Source organism: Mauremys mutica, chromosome 3, assembly GCF_020497125.1.
Source record: "Mauremys mutica isolate MM-2020 ecotype Southern chromosome 3, ASM2049712v1, whole genome shotgun sequence".
Classification (NCBI taxonomy): Eukaryota; Metazoa; Chordata; order Testudines; family Geoemydidae; genus Mauremys; species Mauremys mutica.
Genome location: NC_059074.1, coordinates 107,254,229 through 107,277,000, shown reverse-complemented (window position 1 = coordinate 107,277,000; position 22,772 = coordinate 107,254,229).

Here is a 22,772-nt window from a genome sequence, read left to right as displayed (position 1 = left end):
GAAATTATTATTTTTTTAATTTTGTGAGAAATTTTCAAATTTCTTGTTTTTGTTGCAATGATGAACAAAACAAATTTCAAAATCACAGAATTTCCCATAAAACTGACATTTCAGTTCTTATAGTCATCGTCTTTGGAAAATGGAGCTTGGACAGAGAAAAAAGGGTTGAACTGAGAATGTGTGTCCAGCTGTGTGTAAATCTCAGGCCAGGCCTGAGGAAGGGGATAGGGGAGAATGGAGGTTACATAACAGAGGTTTCAACTTGCACCTGCTAAGCTGGTTATGGTAGAGTCACACTTAGGCCTGGTCAACACCTAAAACTTAGGTCAATATAGCTACATCACTAGGGTGACCAGATGTCCCGATTTTATTGGGACAGTCCTGATTTTTGTGTCTTTTTCTTATATGGGCTCCTATTACCCCTCACCCCCGTCCCGATTTTTCACACTTGCTGTCTGGTCACCCTATACATCATTCGCAGGGGTGAAAAATTCAACCTTCTGACAGAGTTAGTTAAGCCAACCTAAGCCTTGACGTAGACATGCTAAGTCAGTGAAAGAATTATCATAACCAAGCTACTGCCTCTCAAGGGGGTGGATCCACCTTAGCAACAGAAAAAAACCCTTTTGTTGCTGTAGGAAGGGTTTGTCTATGCTTAAAATGCTACAGTGCAACATAGTGCTTCAGTGTAGACACTACACTGTTCTTCTGTCAGTGTAAGTAATCCACCTGACCAAGAGAGTTCTTCTGTTGACCTAGCCTGTCTCCACCAAGGGTTAGGTAGGTATAGCTGTTTCTCTCAGGGATGTGGATTTTTCATACCTCTGAAAGACATAGCTATACTGATGTAAGTTCCTAGGGTAGAACAGCCCTCAGTGTCTGCGCTGCAGCTGTGTTGCCATGGTGCTTGTATATGGACATATCCCTAGAAAGCAGCACCTATTCAGGTGCATAAGGAGCCTCTGGATAATTCTAAAACAGCAAGATAAGTGTCCATGCTCTTAGACACACCAAGTTCACACACCCCATTATTTGTCACACCCACCTGTACATTCAGGGGTCTTTGTGCCTGATTACACCCTCTTTGTGAAAATGCCTTGTGTGGCCAGAGGAGCCCAACCACTGCTTTTTAGGCACCTCAGCTGCCACTTTCTCTGAAACAAGCAAATTCTAGCCTGAATTGTTTGTTTGCATACAAGTAGTGTCTTGGTACTGAGTCCTCCTTACTGCCAGGCATCCTTCCCTTCAGTCTTCCACATAGCCACTCTTATGAGTTTCTGACCAGAGACTGTCCTGAGGGCTCCAGCCATGCCTCATTATCTCCCCAAAGGGCTGTGCAGGGACAGAGGGAAGCTGAGTTGCTGTTAACCTCTTGTTTGCCAGAGAGTAGGTAGTGTTCATTAAAACATTTATCTGTACTACATTTTAGTATTGTGTCAATTGTAATCATAATAAATGGGGCCAGATCCTTCCCAGGTCTAAATTGGCATAGCTCCATTTATTTCATCAGCCTTTATATTACACTGTGAGGAACGACAAACATTTTCAACCTGAGCCCCCAAAGCTAAACACATAAATCCATATTAGGCACCTAAATAAGTGGCCTGATTGTCACAGGTTCTGACTGATTGTGGCTCCCGTTGATGCCTGACAATTAGGTCATTTTAATTTTGATTCCTAAATGGGGAATTAGGATCCTAACTTTCAGGACCCAGATTTGTAAAATGATGGCCGGAGTTTTTATCTCTGATTATTTGAGCAATACTTGTGTGATAGATCCTGGAGGGCAAAGAACACATGCAGTATGTCTACACTGCAGTGTAAGCCCAGGATAAGTAGAACTGGAGTTACCAGATCCTGGGTTTATTAACCTCGGGCTTGAGTGTCTACATTCATTTATAACCTCAGGTTAGGAATTATTGAACACTGGATCCCGACCTAGAGCTCTAATATCTACACTGCATTATGTGATCCTGAGTCCAGCTACCAATAGCCCAGACTTCCTTGTGACCTCCCACAATATGGCCACTCTCACTCTTTGTTCATGGTGAAAAGTGGGAAAACTTAACTGTCTACCAATCTTGACTATTCAGAGGACAAAGAAAGTTGGCCAATGGGATTGTGGGATACTTTTGGTGGACTCCCAGAGCATTAGTCTAGCGGGGCTGGAGTTGCACTGTAAATCAATAGGGCTTGAACTCTGAGTCCTAGCTTGACTCTGGCTCAGACCCTCTACTCCTAGGGGGACCTGGGACTTTTGGTCTGAGCCCTGGGTTAGCACAATTTGTATGTAGATGGAAGGGGGGTTAGGCTTGAGCCTGAGTTTGAACCCTAGGCTTACATTGCAATGTAGACATGCCCAGAGAGAATAATAATTAGACCCACACTCTTCCAATTTATGTTCATACAGCATTCTCCAAACATTCACAGCAGCCAAGGTTGTGTATACATTTCAAAATCTACATTTGTAAGCAGTCTGTGTTCAAGCAAATGAAAAATGTTGTGTTCACATGAATGAAAACGTGTGTGTATATGAATATGCATTAGATACAGATGGGGAACATTTCTATTTTAATTTCTACTTTACAAAGAAAAACAGCATATCCACTAATCTAGATTTTCTGACCTCCTGAAAACTTTTAAATATATATTTAACACCCAATGAGATATTGAAGATTAAGTATTCTGTTCAATAGTCTAGTTAAATGCAGAATTACAAAAGATTTACACTGAGGTTCTCTCACATTCTAGCAAAGCAGCACTCTTTGATGTACAATGCATTTCTGTCCATAGTGGCAGCGCTAGTGATCTTATCTAAGGATAATTATTCAGTCCCATCAAATCATACTGATGCATCAACTAGTAAATCTGAATAGTAGTTATACTTGTTATTGTAGGGAAACAATTAGTCTTTTGTTACTCACGTTCCTCATGTTCCTTTATCCTGAAGATTTTCAATTCCTATGTATATCTTTTCAACCGCACTGATGATGGCTGCAAATTAAATTCAGAAATTAAATGTCACTTATCTTGCAGAGGTGAAGTGTTTAATAATACCCCAAAGTACAAGGATTTCAATACTGGCTCTTTAGAAGAGTCTGCACAAGAAATAGCAAGCTAATTACTGACAGATAAACCTACTAGTAGTTATTTTATCTCTAAAATAACAAAGCTAATAGTCACTAAAATAATCACAGGTCTAAAATAATCCTGATCCTTCTGCTGCGTATTGTGGGGATAAATAAGAATGTAAGAACTTCCATACTGGTCAGACCTGTGCTCCATATAGCCCAATATCCTGTCTTTGACAGTGGCCAGTACCAGAGCTTCAGGGGGAGTGCACAGGACCAGGCAATTTTGAAAAGATCCATCTCTGTCTTCCCCTCCTGGCTTGTGGAAGTCTGAGGTTCATGGTCTCCACAAGATGAGCTTGCATCCCTGACCATCTTGACTAAAAGTCATTGATGGACCTGTCCTCCATGAACGTATCTAGTTCTTTTTTAATCCAGTTATACTTTTGGCCATCATAACAGCCGATGACAATGAGTTCCATAGATTAATTGTCTGAAAAAGCACTTCCTCTTGTTTGTGATAAACCTGCAGCCTATTAATTTCATTGAGTGACCTCTGGTTGGAGATCGGTGCTGAATAAGAATGGGTGAATCAATTCTGGAAAATGGTAAATAACGCTTCACTTTTTCCACATCATTCATGATTTTATGGACTTCTATCATATTCTCCTGTATACATCACTTTTCTAAGTTGAACAGCCCTAATCTTTTTAGTTTCTTCTTGTATGGAAGATGTTCCATGCCCTTATTCATTTGTGTTGCCCTTCTCTGAACCTTTTACAGTTCCATTACATTCTTTTTGAGATGGGGCAACCAGAACCGGACACAGTATTCAAGGTGCAGGTGTACCATTTCTCGTTTCCCGTGTTCAAAAGTTGTCTAATTTTGAGATCTAATTTTGAGAGGTCATAAATTAACCAGGAGGTTCACATTTTCAGTGATATTCATCCTAGTTTTGTTTTGCTACAGTTTCCTGCTAACAAACCCAGCAGGCCATTTTTTTTTAATAACTAAGCTGGGAAGCAAACCCCAGTTCTGTGAGGGTTATTCCTGTTTTAACTGACCAGGAGATCTTCACTAAAGGTGACTACTTGATTATTTAATCAAATATTATTGTGCAATTCAATTACAGAAATGTTAATGACTGTTATGATGGTTCTCTGAAGGGTTATTAAAAGAAAATGTTCCTCTACTGTGTGACAATATTTTATATACCAACATCAAGGCCATTCAAACCACTTTTGTTAAAACACAGGGGAAATATATGAATTATTCTTAGTCTTCAGTTGATAACGCAGATTGGGTTTGTACATAAAATAATGCAGTTTCTCACAATTACATTATGTGCTCAAAATGTCTTCATGGACTTCACTTCACACAAGGGTCTGATTCTGCTTGCATTTACACTAAATATAATAAATCAGGAGTAACTTTTGCTACTGTTACCTGTATTACACCCGTGCAAAGGAGACCACGGTTCCAGGGAGACAGATCACAAAGCAGGTCAGGAATTTTATTTTCCTGAACAGGCTAGTCCCTACATAATTTGATTTGAGCCCCTAAATACTGAATTCCTCCAGCTAAAGGGCCAGATCCTCAGCCTTGCTACAGGTGCATTTTAATGTACAGTCACTGACAGAAAGTGCCCAGAAGATAGGATAACTTCCTGGCTAATGCCAGCTGCTGTTGGGATTGGGTTGGTCAATTCTGGGCTCTTCAACAGAGGGACGTTTACAAGTGCCTTATACTGCTACCGTCTTCTCTTGATAGACTTTCCACTGCCAAGGGCCCAGACTGGCTACTCTAAGAAAACAAATTAAACTTGAGTCTACATCTTTCTTCAGTGGCATGCCACATATCTCACTTTCCAGGGGCAGCTCCAGGCACCAGCACGCCAAGCACGTGCTTGGGGCGGCAAAATGCCTAGAGCCGCCCCTGTCACTTTCCGACACATTTTACACACACAAAGTTAAAGTTCTACATTACAAACTCCATCACTAGTCAACATTTATCATATTTGGCACTGGATAGATTATTACTTATAATACAGAGAACTTTTAAGGTATTTATAATAACTATATAACAGTCTTTCTCCCCAAAGGGGAAGGATGAACCTGACAGTATCATGTTGCAGTACAGCTTTTGCATTCATTATGTAGAAAAGAAGTTATGGAGAAACTATAACTATTTCCTTGTTCATGTTACTATATGTTTTGAGCTCCCTAGAGTTTTAAAAACTTAAATATGGTAACACTGAATTTTCTTAGACTCTCCTAAATGTGTTTCACTGGAATTCCCACTGAGATGCAGATCAGGAAATGAGAGATATTTCATATATATTAGATTATTTTGTAAATTCGAAACATTTTCAGTATGATTTTCCCCTGTACTCCTTCCTAAAAAACGACCCCCTGCTGATGATAGTGTACCATATCACAGTGTCTTCAGTGGGAACTATCAGAAGAGAGCTTAGCAGATACATTTATAGAAAAAGACAAACCTTTGGAAATCATTAGTTACAAGATCTAAATAATATCTTATCCTATCTGTTTTTTTCTTTAAATCTGAGGCTCTGTATTTATCAGGGTTCTTTCTCTAATCTAAAATGAATGATAGAAACAAACCTTTAAAATGACATAAAGATGCTTCTTTATGACTGATTTTTGTCCTGTCTCTGACAAGTCTGAATCAAATTCACAAGTTATTTGCCTTCAGAGAGCCAAACAATAAAAATCTGTGCAGATTCTGAAATGTAGCTATGTTATTTTCAAAATTCACAACACTGTGAACATTTCAGTGACTACTTTCAAGTCAAACATTAATTCTGGATTTAATAATAATAATTAATAATAATAATTTGACTTGCATATTCTTCAATCATCCACTTCTTGATCACAGATGGAGATTTTCCCCCCTTTCTTCTGACATCTGAGCTGGAGCCAGTTATGGAAGAAAATATGGCTGGCAGGTTGAAAGGACAGTTTGTCCGCATTGCTGGAGCACTTAAATGGCTTTGAACTGTGGAGACAGAGAAGAGGGAAGACTCCATAGTGGGGAAGGGTTGTTTATTTTTATGGAGATGGAGAACTTTTATGTGGATTTAATACGAGTTTCCCCACTTCAATAATCTACGAAGATGGGGATAAAAATCTGTGACCAGAAGAAATTACGATCCCTTTATACTATCTTGACTGTGAGGGGGCAAAGATTCCTAAACATGAGTAAGAGATCCCCAAGTTGCTTGGTTTGGGTTAGCCCCAAAGGACATAAAAGCTTTCTTATTATAGAAGCTTCTATTACTTTTTGTACTATTGTATCTCATTTGGGTGTGAATGCTTATCTGCTTTAACCTTGTAAATAACTCATGTCTTTATGCTAGTTAATAAACCTTTAGCTGGTTTGTTACAGGATTGACTACAAACTTTGTCTTTGGTATGAGAACTAAGGTGCAAACTGACTTGGTGTAAGTGACTGGTCCTTGGGCACTGCAAGTAGCCTGAATACTTTGTGATCTTTGGTGTAAAGGGACCACCTATCACAGAGTCAAGCTTGCCTAGGTGGCAAGATAGATTGGAATGCCAAAGGGGACAGTCTTTGGCTCTGTGTTAAGGCACTATAATGCCTGAGAAGTATATACTTGTTACATGGTTGAGGAAATCTAAGTATAGAACTCACAACTAGTTTGGAGTTTGTGCCCTGCTTCTTCACAGTCTGCCCTGAGGTTGGTATTCTTGCTCATGAGCTATTCCAGAAAACATGAAAAGGTCATCTCACCATTTCCAGTGAGCTGTAGGGCTACTAGAACAGACAAAGAATGCCTGAGGGAATATGGGATGTAGGAAGGGGTGGAGTGAAGCAGGTAGCCTATCAGAGACCCTTAAAAGTGGCTCAAGGGATGAGGACATTTGAAAAGCATTGGCTTAGAAAATGTACTTCTGTCTTAAATGTATGTCTTTCTTAGAATGCATCTACTTACACTTAAGACCTTCTCAAAAAATGATCAGATTTTTCTTTTCATTATATAGTGGTGACAAGAAATCATTTGCCTAATTTTTTTTAGATGAGAAATTCAACTGTTGCTATGGTAGCTGGTAGATTTATGAAGTATGAAGCTGTGATGTCAAAAAACAGAGGGGCTGCATAATTGAAAAAAGGCATCATCGTAAAGTTTCCTAGCCAAGTTTCTTGTCAATTGCTGTAATTTCAGGAAGGATATAGTTTATTCTTCATATAAACACAAGGATTCAGCCTTCTTGTTAAAGTGTAGAGACTAAAGTCAGTGTAAAATTGGTGCAAGTAAGAGGAGAATCAGGCCCACAGTGTTTATAGTATGTTGTTATCTCCTCACTCACTGTGTCAAGCAGTTTTGTGAATGATGTGTAAAGATTATACCATATATTTCATCAGAGGTATTTAATTATAAATTGTTGCCCAAATTACATCATTTTGAAAAAAGTGCACTTTGCTAATTATCTCTATACATGAAAGGTCACTGGTGTATAAAACAACTTCACAAAATGGCAGTATGATTTGAATTCAAATTTATACTTGCATTTTTTTATTATTGTACACACAAATAACACAATGATATTTGAAAATAATGAGAGAATTTATTAGCAAAATGCATCTCACTATTACATATTCAGGCAATTTTAATATGCATTTTCTTTGACATCTGATTAAAGGATGCATGTAAGCAAGGGACATCTGGGATGTAGTTTTACATGATTATATTAATAATTTGGATTGAACCAGTGTTTGTATAAGATTCAGCTGTTCGTCATTCCAAATTGGTGGGGAAAGCTTGCTACAGAAAGTGCATCAAGTAACTTTTATCTCTGTAGCTTAGCAAAAGCATTTTCACAACACAAATCTGTCACCCAGCAACTCCTGGGATGGGATTTATCATGACTAATAAAAAAACTCATTGTTGTTTCCCCTGTAATGTAGAATAGATGAGAGAAATTAGGGAGATGAGGCAAGATTTCACAATATGAATAAGCAACACTGTATCTTCAAAGTATCTCCTTCCCCCGAACAACATAAAAAAGAAAACACAATTTTTAAAATAAAGTATCTGCACATCAAATCAGTCACTTGCAAATGGGACAATTTTAAGCAAGCCAGAACAGTTCAATTCATTCAGTTTAATCAGTAATAGACAATTATCTTGAGTAACATGTTATTGATATAGGCTAGTGCTAGCTATAGAAAAAAGTATATTTTTCTGTTAAGATACATTTCTTATATTTAAAAAACAACTATTCTAAAATAAACATTTGAAACCTAATTTAAAGATTTTTGAAATTATTGTGTTGACAAAAATCTCTTTCATGCACAAAATGCACCAACACATTTTATAATAAGAATAATTTTAGTACATTGGTTTTCTGTCCTGCTGGGTAGAGCCAGTCTTGCATATTTTCATACAATGTGTGAGAATCCCAGGAGAAGCCAGTGTCATCTACCCCTGAAAAAGATTCCCCCTGACTGCAATCAAACTCCACCTCGCAACACGTGCCCTCACTACGGTACCTATAGAACTGACTCAGTGTGGACCATTCCTTTTGAGGGACTCATACTCATTTCTTTATCCTTCCCCTCCACCAACGTCAATGCCCCTATTAAACATTCTTTGCTCCTTGGTCCTCGACACATCAACTCATCCTCTCACAGCTCATTCTTAAGCTGCTGTACACCCATAACTCAGGCCCTACAGCAAATGTGGAGACAGGGACTCACTAATGGAAATTACAGCTTACCAGCAATTTTTTTGTCAAAACAGTTTTCCATCAGAAAATGCTGAGTTGACAAAAATCATTTTGTGTGTTTGAAATCATATAAATTTTGATGAAATTTTGTTTAGAAAAATAATTGGGAAAAATTGAAAATATCACAATGTCCCATATTAACACTTTCAGAACTAAAAGTTTACTTTTTGTTTCAAAATGACTTTACAGTTACTTAATTTTGTTTAAAAAGGTTGAAATTGAAATGAAATTTTTGACTGTCCCAAAACTATTTTTTTTTTCAGAATTTCATTTTGCAATAAATTTCAAAATTTTGCATTTCGGATAAAAAAATCCAAAAGCTGGAGAGTTTCATGGATGGAACATCCATTTTCTAACCAGCCCATATGGGAATCCTTTCTCATTCCCGTGTTGGGAAGCTAGTTGGAATCATCATGGATATTCCGTCCCACTCCTAAGAAACTTACTAGATGTGTCAGGGTCAAGAACTGGAGAGATTTTCACCATTGGTGTAGTTTGAGGAGAGCATTGCCTCTCCCCCTCATCCCCCAAAAAACTGCAAGCCTCAGTCAGGTGTGGAATTTGTCTCCCTGAGCGCATGACACCATTGTCATGGCTTCCTCCAAATATAGAAGTGAAACTACACTTATGATTTACACTCAAAGGCTGATATAAGGGGTTTTATTGGACCCAGAGATGAAGGTAGCACAAAAGGGCTATCCCAACAGACACAATTTATCAAAGCTCCAACAGCTTTTAAAAAATAAATGTAGTGTGCATGGCTCAATCAGAAGTGAAAAGAAAATGTTTTAATATGGAATAAAGTTCTTGACATGAGATGGAAAGAAAGTGAAGTAAAGAAAACTATGTAACAATGGTCACAGAGTAATTGTTTTATTGCCAAACTGAATTTAATTTGTGCAGATGATGGTTAGATCTAAAACGAAGCCAATGAATGGAACAGAAAATAGGGCTCTGAGTCCCAAAAGTCAGGAAACTGGTATTTTGCAGTTCAGTGACAATTCAAATTATGGGCAAGTAATTTGGCATATCTCTAAATTTAATCTTCATTTATTTTCTGGCATAGGTTTTCAGCTGAAATGTGCAATGGTACCATTGCAACCAGGAAATTAGAGTGATGTCCTGGCGCAGCTAGCTTTTGTGAGTATGTCAGTCATGGTGTTATTTTTATAAATCAAGGTAATAAGAAGGGAAAAAAAACCCAAATGGGAAGCAATAGTAAACGTTCAAAACAAAACCATCTAGTCCACAAATGTTTATATTTCTCAACATCATATTTTCCCCAGGGATGGCAATCACCTGTGAAATTAAAGCTCTGTTATGATATCCTTCGGAACTGCCCCCATATATCAGATCAGAACTGCGCAAAGAAGCTATAAAAATCCATCTGTAACTAGGCCATATTTGGTACAGAAGTTCTAAGTCCAGGAGCTAAATTTATTTTTACATAATTGCAAACATTAAAATCTGATACAAATTAAGAAATTATGAAAATAATATTAGAATGTAAGTCTCCTCAAGGATCTTCTATGGGCTGCATCACTGCATAATTCAGAAGCAAGCTTTGTTTGGACAGTATATTGTGATAAGCAAAGTACAAAAGACTTAATTTAGATAAGCACCTAAAGTTTAGGACTGTGATTTTTAAAGCATTTTTAAATCCTCCCTTTATTTTAAGGGAGGATATGTGTCTAGGTCCCCTGCATGGCTTTGAAAATTTCATCCTAGATGCTTAGCCAACCCTTACCAAATAATCTAAAGCTCCAAAATTTGACTAAGTCTTGCACAATCAAGTTAAGGAATTTTAATTTGTTGTACTCTTTGTAGCTATGCAAGTGTAATGAGATCATCAGGACTAGTCAAAAAAATTCAAAATTTTCAATTTCAACCACAAAATATGACATTTTTATGAAAATTTTGTCCCACTTTTTCAACCAGATCTAGAGTTTATTCTGTTTCCTACGTACCTTTAAATGTAAAGGTCTCCAGCCTGGCTATCTAGCATCACCTTACATGAGGACCTTTTGCAACAGAGTTGAAGTTGAAAAGATTTACAGAATAAATCACACATTTTGCTCTCGTGGTGATGTTTTAGTTTTTCTGACTTCACTGTTTTTTTAATCTGAAATAAAAGCCATCTGCGCTAAATGTCTATATTTGTTCTTCATGTATGGAAAACATAAGTATTTCTGCTCAACTACATTTCTTTTTCAGTTTTAAATGGACACATAATACCTCTTACAAACATTATTCTACAGTTTCAGAGCAGCAGCCATGTTAGTCTGTATCTGCAAAAAGAACAGGAGTACTTGTGGCACCTTAGAGACTAACAAATTTATTTCAGCATAAGCTTTCGTGGGCTACAGCTCACTTCTTCGGATGCATAGAATGGAACACACAGACAGAAGCTATTTATACATACAGAGAACATGAAAAGGTGGAAATACCCATACCAACTGTAAGAGGCCAATCAACTGAGATGAGCTATCATCAGCAGGAGAAAAAAAACCTTTGAAGTGATAATCGAGATGACCCATAGAAGGTGTAAGGAGAACTTAACATAGGGAAATAGATTCAATTAGTGTAATGACCCAACCATTCCCAGTCTCTGTTTAAACCTAAGTTAATTGTATCTAATTTGCATATTAATTCAAGTTCAGCAGTCTCTCTTTGGAGTCTGTTTTTGAAGTTTTTTTGTTGCAAAATTGCCACCTTCAAGTCTGTCACTGAGTGGTTAGAGAGGTTGAAGTGTTCTCCCACTGTTTTTTGAATGTTATGATTCCTGATGTCAGATTTGTGTCAATTTATTCTTTTGTGTAGAGACTGTCCGGTTTGACCAATGTACATGGCAGAGGGGCATTGCTGGCACATGATGGCATATATCACGTTACTGATACTGACAGTGTGTCTACATTTGGAGATAGCAATGTGATTCCCAACTCAAATAATACTCTCAGAGCTACCAAGCAAAAATAGAAGTGTAGCTGTAGTAGCCTAGGCAACAAAAGCTTGATGCCCATGTATATACGCTTGGGGCTGGGCAGTTTGTAGTTGGCGCAGCATGCCACTGCTACTGCAGCCTGTGCTACTGTGGGTACACTACTGCTTTTAGGGAGCTAGCCTGATGAGAGCTAGAGCAAGTCTGTCTACTCGGGCTGGGTATCACACCCCCAGCTCCAACTGTAGACATAGCCTTTCAGGCTCTCTCATTTCCACCTCAGATGTGTTTGTGTGGTTGTTGAGTGAAGTGAGCCCTGTTACAAAGTCTGTAAAAAAAAACAAAACCCACTAACAACAACAAAATGTTGAGAAGAAAGGTGCTGTGGAAACATAACATAACAGGTAGATAAGACCTGCCTTCTGAGATTTCATGAGCACCATCCCCTCTTCCTTTTACACTTCCATGTGATGTTCCTTCAGGTGATAATATAATCAGAAGTGCCATCTTCTCTTAGTTACCAAAATGCTGTCTTCTCCCAAGGGATGATGCTGAACAAAACCACTGGAATTCATACATTGTTTGGATTCTAAACAAGTCACTCAAATACAGACATTTTCTCCTAATGAGAGGATTACTATGTGCCTATGAGTCAGCTAATATTATGACCATATAGTCACACCCACAAGACTGGACCAAAGTTACACAACGTCTAAGTGAGCGTGTTCAGATCAGTTTTGGTTTGGTCAATAATGGAACCAACTTCAAAATTCAGATGCAAGTTTGGGACTGAATTCCAAATGGTTAATGACACAGTTCAGAGGCATATGGTTTTGGATCAAGGGCTCTCTAATATTATAATACAATTACATAAAAACCCTACATTAAAAGAACATCAAGGTTGGAAAGTCAAACACTTAAAAAATAGGAAATGCCAGAATTAAGATTGTCTGTGCAACCTTAATTCATCTCCCTACAGTGTATGCATCATGATACAGTCTGTAATTGTACAATCACATATTATTTTTCCACAGGATGAACAGTGCTTACTGAATAGGCCACTATTGAATATTTCTTTTCTTTTTGTCCTCATCATTCAGTATGTGCCCACATGTATTATTTACTGCACACCATCCAAACCCTTCACTGAATACAGAATTATTAATTTCCCTGTGGGGATTTCTCCTTGTAGTATTTCAGTTGTCTACGAAAGTTAAGGAATTTATCTTTCCCCCTCTGCCTCCATTAGGAGAGTTGTTGTTGTTTTATATATAGGGTATAGAGGCACAGTGATTAAAACCAAAATTGTCAACTAATTTTGGGTGTCTAACATGAGAATCCTCAGGCCTGATTTTTCAGAGCACTTAGCATTTTATGACACTTAAGAAATTCAGAGCAGAATTCGTTTAACCTCAGTCGGAATTGTGAGTGTTCAGCACTTCTGCAAATCAAGCCCAGGCATCTCAAGTTGGGTACCTAGAAAATGAGGAATACACTGTGGCGGCCATGGTGATGTAGGCTAACATCACTACATTCATTTTGAATAAAATAAAAGGCTACAAGATCAGTAAAGCACAGGGTATTCTGTGTGTGCCTGCCTAATGGCTAAGTCTAGCATATTGGAACAGTTGCATGAATGAATGCATCTGTATGCATAACTCCATCAATTCATTACCAAGGATTCCATTTTAATTATAAAGCTAAGAAATTGGCTACGAGATGATATAGTAGCAACATATTCCAGGAAAGTGAGGTTCTGGAACGCTGCTGGGATTCTCATGTTGTGAAGACAGAAAGCCAGATGCAGTTCAAAGATGACTCTTGGGTTCCAGCAAAGGAACTGATGATTAGACAGTATTTAATTCTACAGCTGGCTGCCTAAATAGCTCATCACCCATTCTAACTGGAGCAAAGGTGTAATTTCCAAAGCTCTTGTTCTAGATGATAGGATATGTAAAAAGATTAATTGGGAGGGAAAATATATTAATTCCAAAACAGGAAAACTGGAAATATACCTATCATTGACAAAGAAAGAGAGGCTGCTAATGACCCTTGATTTTCTTTGCTAATCTTGTTGAAGGACTGATCTGGAGTTAGTCTGTCTCAAAGTCACTGATGCCCATTGGTCCTTTTTATTCATTTATTTTGTACTTGTAACATGTGCTATTCTGACTGAAATAAAATGGTCGGATTCTTTTTAAATTAACTCTTAGAAGTGAGTATTGTGCTCTTGAGTGGTGTCATATGTATAGCTACAGAGTTTGAAGGCGTCTGTTTACTCACAGTGCAAGTAAAGCATGAGCAACTTCAAGGCAAGATTCCTCGCCAGTATTCAACATGACCTAGAAGGTTAGGCTTAATGAAAGAATAAGAGGGAAGGTCAATCTCAATGTTCATTCTATCCCTGAAGTTTGTGCTGAGACTGCAAGTGAGTTAATTAGTGCTATCTGTGATCTGGAGATCTGTCCGTCATAATTTTGAGGTAACTGCACAGCTGTCCCCCTCTGTGGTCTGTTCAAGGAATTCCGTCTTAGGTCTCAGGCCTCAACCAGTCACCTTTCCCTGGGCAGGAACCCATGTCCCTCCTCCTCCAAACCAGGGTTTTAAGCTTGTAGCCCCTCCACAATTGTCTTTGGTTATCCCAGCAGGTATATAATTTAGCTCAGCACCTGCAGTTTCACTTTTCTGACAGGCATCCCTGCAGGTATTCAAAAATGTTCTATTCAGGAAACAAAGAAGAAAGTTACTTAGAAAAAGATAAAGGAATCTGCTCTTCAGCTTGCTTGGTCTGCAGAGCCTCAGGCTTCAGTCAGAAACTGCAGTTTGGGGAACCAAGACATTGGTCTTCCAGCTCAGGTACCATCATGCTAGTGGGAGTCACCCCTTTAGTCAACTGGGTTGTCTGGAATGTCTTTGTTTGTGGTTTCCTTGGGAGGGAAAGTAGGGGCATCAACCACCTGGCTGTTGTTGTGGTGACCTCAGGAGAAGCACAATTTCTTCCTCATTTAACTGGTTTTTAAGGGTAAAACCCAGGGTAGTGTCATCCCGGAGAAGCTCACAGTGATCTTCCCATCAGACCAGAGGATCATATGTTTCTCACCCCAACTGCTTTGATCCTGATCAAATCAGATTTTGGTCCATTTTTGGGGCCCTACTTTTAGGGTATTGGTTCTTGGTCATGTCTACAAGTCTGTTTTTCCCAAATAAACAATAATGGGGGACTAACAGGAGATGATTTCTCCATAAAAATGATCCCAAACCCCTTCCCTCCCTTTGTGTGGGTTTCTTAACTATTAGGGCCTGGTACCTTCCTGGTCATAATTTATATCCTTTTATCCCTTGACTTAAAAAATTGTTCCGTACCCATTCATATTTCTCATGTTTATACTTTCTCAAGGCAACTGGCCTCATGACCAAAGTAAGAACTTGCAGACTTTCACCCTTTCTGAGACCCTGGGGAACTGGGTGAAAGGTTATTTTGCTCCATCAAAGCTCCAAGCCAAGTGGCTTCAAAAACTACTTAGTAAAACCATTAACATGAACGTATTAAAATATAACAAATTCAGGTTTATTCTTGATATCTATGTTGTTTTAGGCCTCTGTCTTATACTATAGAAACCAGCACTTTGTATCTTGAGTATTTGTACTTGTATGTGGTTCACAACACAAATTGTGATGTTCAACAAACAGAGCGAGTTTTTTATTATGGATCACAAAGTGTCAAAACACATCTACAAGATTTCAAATTCAAAGATTAATTATTTTCCCTTTTATACTCTAGCAGCATGTATCAATAGTAGGGAATGGATTGAAATGCCTACATTCCAGTGATCTTTCAGTGGTACCATAAGAAGAGATTTTAGTTTGGAGTTAGGACAGTGTCCCCATCTGATTGGTGAGTTTTTAAGCCATAGAGCAACAAAGATGATTAAAAGTCTAGAAAACATGACCTATGAGGGAAGATTGAAAAAAATGGGTTTGTTTATTCTGGAAAAGAGAAGACTGAGGGGCGACATGATAACAGTTTTCAAGTACATAAAAGGTTGTTACAAGGAGGAGGGAGAAAAAATGTTCTTCTTAACCTCTGAGGATAGGACAAGAAACAATGGGCTTAAATTGCAGCAAGGGTGATTTAGGTTGGACATTAGGAAAAACTTCCTAACTGTGAGAGAGGTTAAGCTCTGGAATAAATTGCCTAGGGAGTTTGTGGAATCTCCATCATTGAAGATTTTTAAGAGCAGGTTGGACAAACGCCTGTCAGGGATGATCTAGATAATACTTAGTCCTGCCTTGAGTGCAGGGGACTGGACTAGATGACCTCTCAAGGTCCCTTCCAGTTCTATGATTCTATGATTGTATAATAGGAAATATATATATATACATAATGATGTCCTCTAATAAGTTGTATTAACTGTTTCTGAAGAGATCCATACCTTTGAAGTTGAAGTTGGGAAAAAAATGAAAATAACCTGAGGCTTTGTTACTTCTCTAGGCTGAGCTCTTTGAACACACCAGGGGCTCTTTCTCTTCCTCCATTCTTCTCATCCCCCACTAGGTCCCTGTGTGCCACCTTCCCATCCCTCTCTATTTCAGGGACTCACTACAACCCTTTGCCACAGTCCCTCATGCCAGGGGCTCTGTGTTCCTTCTACTTCCACTCTTCCCACAATGCTGTGGGCTGTGTGGACCACTCCCCATGCCCCAAAGATTCTGTGTGGTCCCCAATTCCCCTCATGCTAGGATCTTCCATGCCTGCCGTCCGCCCATGCCTGAGGTGCTGTGTGCCGCTTATCCCCCACCCCCCATTTCTTATTTATTTTCTTTCTGTCTGGGAGATAAAATACTCAGGGTGTCAACAATTTAAATTATATGGGCTGAGCTGAGCCGAGAAGTATTGTTATGATGGAAGGTGTTAATGGCTGCCATCAATCATTTCTTTGATCTATGGACAATTACGGATGTTGTGTGCATCTCCTAATTAGTGTCCCCCATTTCTCCCTTTTGGTTTTCCAATTTCTGCCCACTGATGCCTTGAACAGACCCATAACAGGCAATCAGATGGAAATGCCATTAAACGTATGGCCTTGCTTTGCCCAGCCATTTACTGATATCATCATCTATCATCACAACCTTACATTAAAATAGAGACCCAAAGTGTTTTATAACTTGCACATAAAAATCACTTCACTCACCACTGAAATACAGCCTCCTAGTGTAGTTGAAAGTGATAATGGTTTAACAGTGCTCAGTGACACCATAAAAGAATTTAAGGCAGTGTCAATGATATAAGTAAGACACATTGATTTGACGAGGAAGGTCTATGAGATCATTTCAAAATTTACCTACTATTCAATTTATCTGCTGAGCATAACAAAGCAGAGATGGAACAATATTGCAAATATTTCCTTCTGAATATTCATAAAATCATAGAAATGTAGGGCTCAAAGGGGCCTCAAGAGGCCATCTAGTCCATTCCCCCATGTTGAGGAAGGATTATGTATACCTGGATTATCCCTATCAGATGTCTGTCTAACCTGTTCTTACAAAAGTTCCAATGATGGGGAATTCCACAACCTCCCTAGGTACCCTGTTCTGGTGCTTAACTTTCCTTAGAGTTATGGTTACCTTGTTATAACTGACAGGTTTCAGAGTAGCAGCCGTGTTAGTCTGTATCCACAAAAAGAACAGAAGTACTTGTGGCACCTTAGAGACTAACAAATTTATTTGAGCATAAGCTTTCGTGGGCTACAGCCCACGTCTTCGGATGCATAGAATGGAACATATATTGAGGAGATATATATACACATACAGAGAGCATGAAAAGGTGGGAGTTGTCTTACCAACTCTGAGAGGCCAATTAAGTAAGAGAAAAAAACTTTTGAAGTGATAATCAAGATAGTCCAGTACAGACAGTTTGATAAGAAGTGTGAGAATACTAACAAGGGGAGATAGATTCAATGTTTGTAATGGCTCAGCCATTCCCAGTCCCTATTTATGCCTAAGTTGATTGTATCTAGTTTGCATATCAATTCCAGCTCAGCAGTTTCTCATTGGAGTCTGTTTTTGAAGCTTTTCTGTTGTAAAATTGCCACCCGCGGGTCTGTCATTGAATGACCAGACAGGTTAAAGTGTTCTCCTACTGGTTTTTGAGTGTTATGATTCCTGATGTCAGATTTGTGTCCATTAATTCTTTTGCGTAGAGACTGTCCGGTTTGGCCAATGTACATGGCAGAGGGGCATTGCTGGCATTCTCATAACTGTTGTTCTTTGAGATCCATTACACTGTAGGTGTGTGATTGTCCTGTGCCCCAACAGTACCATAGGGGAGGCCCCATTCACACCCCAGCTCATTGTGCTCTGAATTGAGGGTGTAGAAGGCAGATCACCTGCTCCTCTTTCAGTTGCTTTGCACTGGAAGCCAATGGTAGACTCTGATGCATCAGGGAAGGAGAGTGGGTTGTGTAATTGACATATGCAATACATTCTGAAGGACAACAGTTATGAGAAGGTAATAAATTGTTTTTCTTCTTCAAGTGCTCACGTATGTCCATTACACGATAGGTGACTGCCAAACCAGGTGATGGGGCTTGGAGTCTCATCACACAAAAGACTGATGCTATTCTTACATTTGCATTCTCCCTTGATGCAGCAGTCAGCGCATAATGTCTGTTGGATGGATGAACTGAAGAGCATGTCACTGCCCTGCAGATGTCCACAACAGGGAGGTATGCCACAAATGCTGCTGAGAGGCTGACTGCTCTCTGGTTGAGTGTGCTGTCAGCTTTGTCAGAAGGCACTACACCTTTGGCAGCATAACATGAAGCTATGTGGTTATGATCCATTTTGGAAGTCTCTGTATTGTAATTGGTTATCCTCTCAGCTTCTCTGAATAGGAAACAAAAAACTGGGATGAAACCCAAAAGGGCTTTACTTTCCAGACTTGTGAGCCAATGCCTAGTGAACTTCTAGAGTGTACAGCCTTTGAGCTGTACAGCCTTGAGTGTACAGCCTTGTGATCATGCATCTTCAGAAAGAAAACTGGCAGGTATATAAACTGATTCATGTGAAAATCAGATACCACCTTTGAGAGAAACTTAGGGTTTGGCCTAAGCTGAACTGTGTCCTTGTAGAAATTGGTGTATGGTGGATCAGAGACGAGTGCATTCAGTTCTCCCACTCTCCTAGTAAAGCCACTAAGAAAGCTACTTTCACCTTTTAACCTTCATGGGTCACAGTTGAGAATACCAAATTCAGGACAAACTGCTGAGAAATAGGGGAAACACACCCCAAAGCTGGCGGTTATTCTCTCATAAGATATTCTCCCATAAGTAAACTTCTGTTTCACCACACTGGTTAACAAGAAGTCATAAAAGCAGTTTCCTTGGGCATACTGGTCCCTGTATTACCACCGAAAATACTAGACTTAGAGATGAGTGGTTCTTTAAAACCAATCTCTTCAAATAAAAGGTTCTTCTGATCCCAAAGGACCAGCCACACACTTAGGTCAATATATAATTTAGATCTTATCCAAAAATTATGCTGTTGACAATAGTATCTAAAATCTAAAGGTTTATTCATAGAAAGAAAGAAAGGTGAGAGTTAAAAATGGTTACAGGAATGAAATGCATACAATAATTGCAAAGTTCTTGGTTCAGACTTGTAGCAGTGATGGAATAAACTGCTGGCTTGATAAGTGTCTGATTGCTTCTAAATCATTGGAAGGTCCTAAGTCTCTTGGTTAGAATGCTCCCATTAGTATAAGTTTATAGTCCAGAGGCTTGAGCAGGATAGAGGCTGGAACAGGATAGAGGCAAAATGGAGGTGTTTCCAGGGCCTTTTATATCTTCTGCCATGTGGAGGAAATCCCATTGTTCTTACTGTAGAAAATTACAGTAACAAGATAGTGTTTGGAGTCACATGGGCAAGTCACAAATCCATGCATAATTTTGCTCAGTCATTGCAGGAAACTATTACCTATAGCAGACAGCACATTTGCAGGACTGTCCATTCAGCGTAGATAGGCATCTCCCGTGGTCTTGATGAGCTACTTTATTTGAAAACTTCTATATTTCCCTGCAACTTCTCGTCTCCAGACTAAATATGTCCAGTTCTTTCAACCTTTTCTCATAGGTCATGTTTTCTAAACCTCTTATCATTTTTGTTGATCTCCTCTGAACTCTTTCCTATTTGTCCACAACTTTCTTAAATTGTGATGCCCCAAACTGGACATAGTAATCCAGCTGAGACCTCAGCAGTGCTGAATAAAGCGGGACAATTGCCTTCTATACTTTACATATGACCCTCCTGTTAATACATCTCAGAATGACATTTGCCTTTTTTGCAACAGCATCAATTGTTTATGTATTCAGTTTATGATCTTCTATAGCTCCCAGATCCTGTTCTGCAGTACTGCTGCCTAGCCAGTTATTTCCCATTTTGTAGTTATATATTTGATTTTTCTTTCCTAAATGTAGTACTTAGCATTTATCGTTATTGAACTTCATATTGTTGATTTCAGACCAATTCTCCAATTTGTCAAGATCATTTTCAATTCTGTTCCAGTCCTCCAAAGTGTTAGCAGTTCCTCCCAGCTTGGTGTCATCTGCAAATTTTATAAACATACTCTCCATTCCATTGTCCAAGTCATTAATGAAAATATTGATTAATACCAGACCCAGAACAGCCCCTTTAAGATCCCACTTGACACATCCTCCCATTTTGACAGTAAAACGTTTATAATTGCTTTTTGATTATGATCTTTCAATCAGTTGTGCACCCACCTTTTAGTAATTTAATCTAATCCATATTTCCCTAATTTGCTCATGTGAATGTCATGGGGGACTATGTCAAAAGTTTTACTAAAATCAATATATATCCGGTCTACTGCTTCCCCATTATCCATTAGGCCAGTAAATCTGCCAGAGATGGATATTGGGTTGGTGTGGCATGATTTATTATTGACAAATCCATGTTGGTTATATTTATAGCACTATTATTCTCTAGGTTTCAACAAATTGATCATTTAATAATTAGTTCCAGTATATTTCTGGGCACTGAAGTTAGGCTGACTGATCTATAATTCCCCAGGTCCTCCTTTTTCTCCTTAAATAAGTTTCACTTTGACTATATTCATGCCCTTTATTGTATTTGTTCAAACTGCAAAATATTAAATGCATATCTATAGTAAACAAATTTTCAAATTTGTAGTCATTAATATTTGACTTGAAAAAAATGATAGTGATCCTCATCCAACAAGGAAACAGAATCACATGTGACCATGTGTCAATCTTACCATGTATCCAATCAAAACAGCTCAGCTCTCAAATATCAAATACTCATAACAAACTGCTCACAAACTACACACCAATAATGTATTCACAGAAATTAGTTACTGGATCATTTCAAACAATAAATATATTTGCAAAAATTCACAATCAGTTTGCTGACCATTCAAGACCAGAGAAAGAAGCAAAGTTTGTTGAATACATTATTTGTCATGAATTATTCAGCCAGTTCTAGTAGGGAGCTCAGGTGTTCCTCTTGACTGTTTCAGAACAATGAAATAGACAGTGTAGTTCAAAGACAGGTTGTAAACCTGTAATCTTAAATGACTTCCATATTATTCTCAGAGGAGAATTAGTTTGATGACATTTGAATTAGTCCAGGAATAATGGGATGCTCTAACTCTTCTATGTATATAAGGGATAAGGAGATTGCATGTGGATGTCAATGCTTAGATACTCTCATAACAGGTGTTATAGAAAAGCCTAACATAGATAATGTATACAGCATCTAACACTCAGTATAAAAACACTTGACTAAATTAAAACAAGGAACTTAATGCAGACTTCTGCCCTACTTCCCCCCATTCTGTCTTAACATCTTCCGTATTCTTAATGGCCTCCAAATGTATGCATCCATTACTAATTGCTGGCACAAAGTTATGAGCGTAATTAATTGCAGACACAAATGATAACATTTATCATTCTTATTAGTTACATAGCACAATAAATGTGCATGATACTTGACAGAAAGATACAGGAAATTGCCTTTGCACCCACAAATCAGGTAGTTAGATACTTCAATACTGTCATTTGCACCCAAATTAACTATACCTCCAGGTAATTGCAGGTGGAAAAATGCAGATGTAAAATTAAAAGCTAGCTTGAGACCCTTTTAAAAATTTAATTTTCATTTCTAGGAGACTGTTTCAGTGCTGATTTGTGAACCTCTGAATGTTCAGCATTGTTGCTTATCTCTTGCCAATCCTTGGAATTTTTTCATTTTCTGGAGAGAAAATTTACATACCAACTACACTTAAATCTCTCTTTTCCATTTTATCCTTGATTGCTTTTTAGAAGATGAAACATACTGGCTAACTATTTGTTCTCTAATAGCTTTTCACATCCAACAGGTAAGTATTATTCCCAGACACATCTCTAGAAGCAACTGTAATTCTGTGTGCCATTGCCATCTGCTGGAGTCTAGCATTCACAGTAATTGCTGCAGTTTGACTTGCATCAGATCATCTCTTGAAAGAAAAGAAAAGAAAAGAAAAGAAAAAAGTCTTATTGCATCATTCCTGGAGAATGAAATGCAGCACTGCTGGTAGATGTCCTTCATATGTAACACATTGTGTATGTCATTTTTAGGGTTGTTTGTTCTTTATTCTTCAGTGCTACAGGCTTTGGAGGAGGGGTGGGTTTAGCTTTTACTCCACTGGAAAATCATTTTTTCTGAAGTGCAAAAATAAAAGACATTCTATGTCTACTTAGACTGTAAAGTACAATTATTACTTTCACAAATAAGGATCAGGAATTGGTTCAAAGAGCTTTGGCAGTCTCTGCAGTGATCTAAAGGATAATAATAACACTGCACTGAGCAGCATCTAGATGAGATTTGATGAAATCAAAATTCTTGAACCTCAGAATATATTTTCACCAATAAAGATGCCTTCTGACAGTCTTCAGAGCAGATTCCTTTTTGTTATGG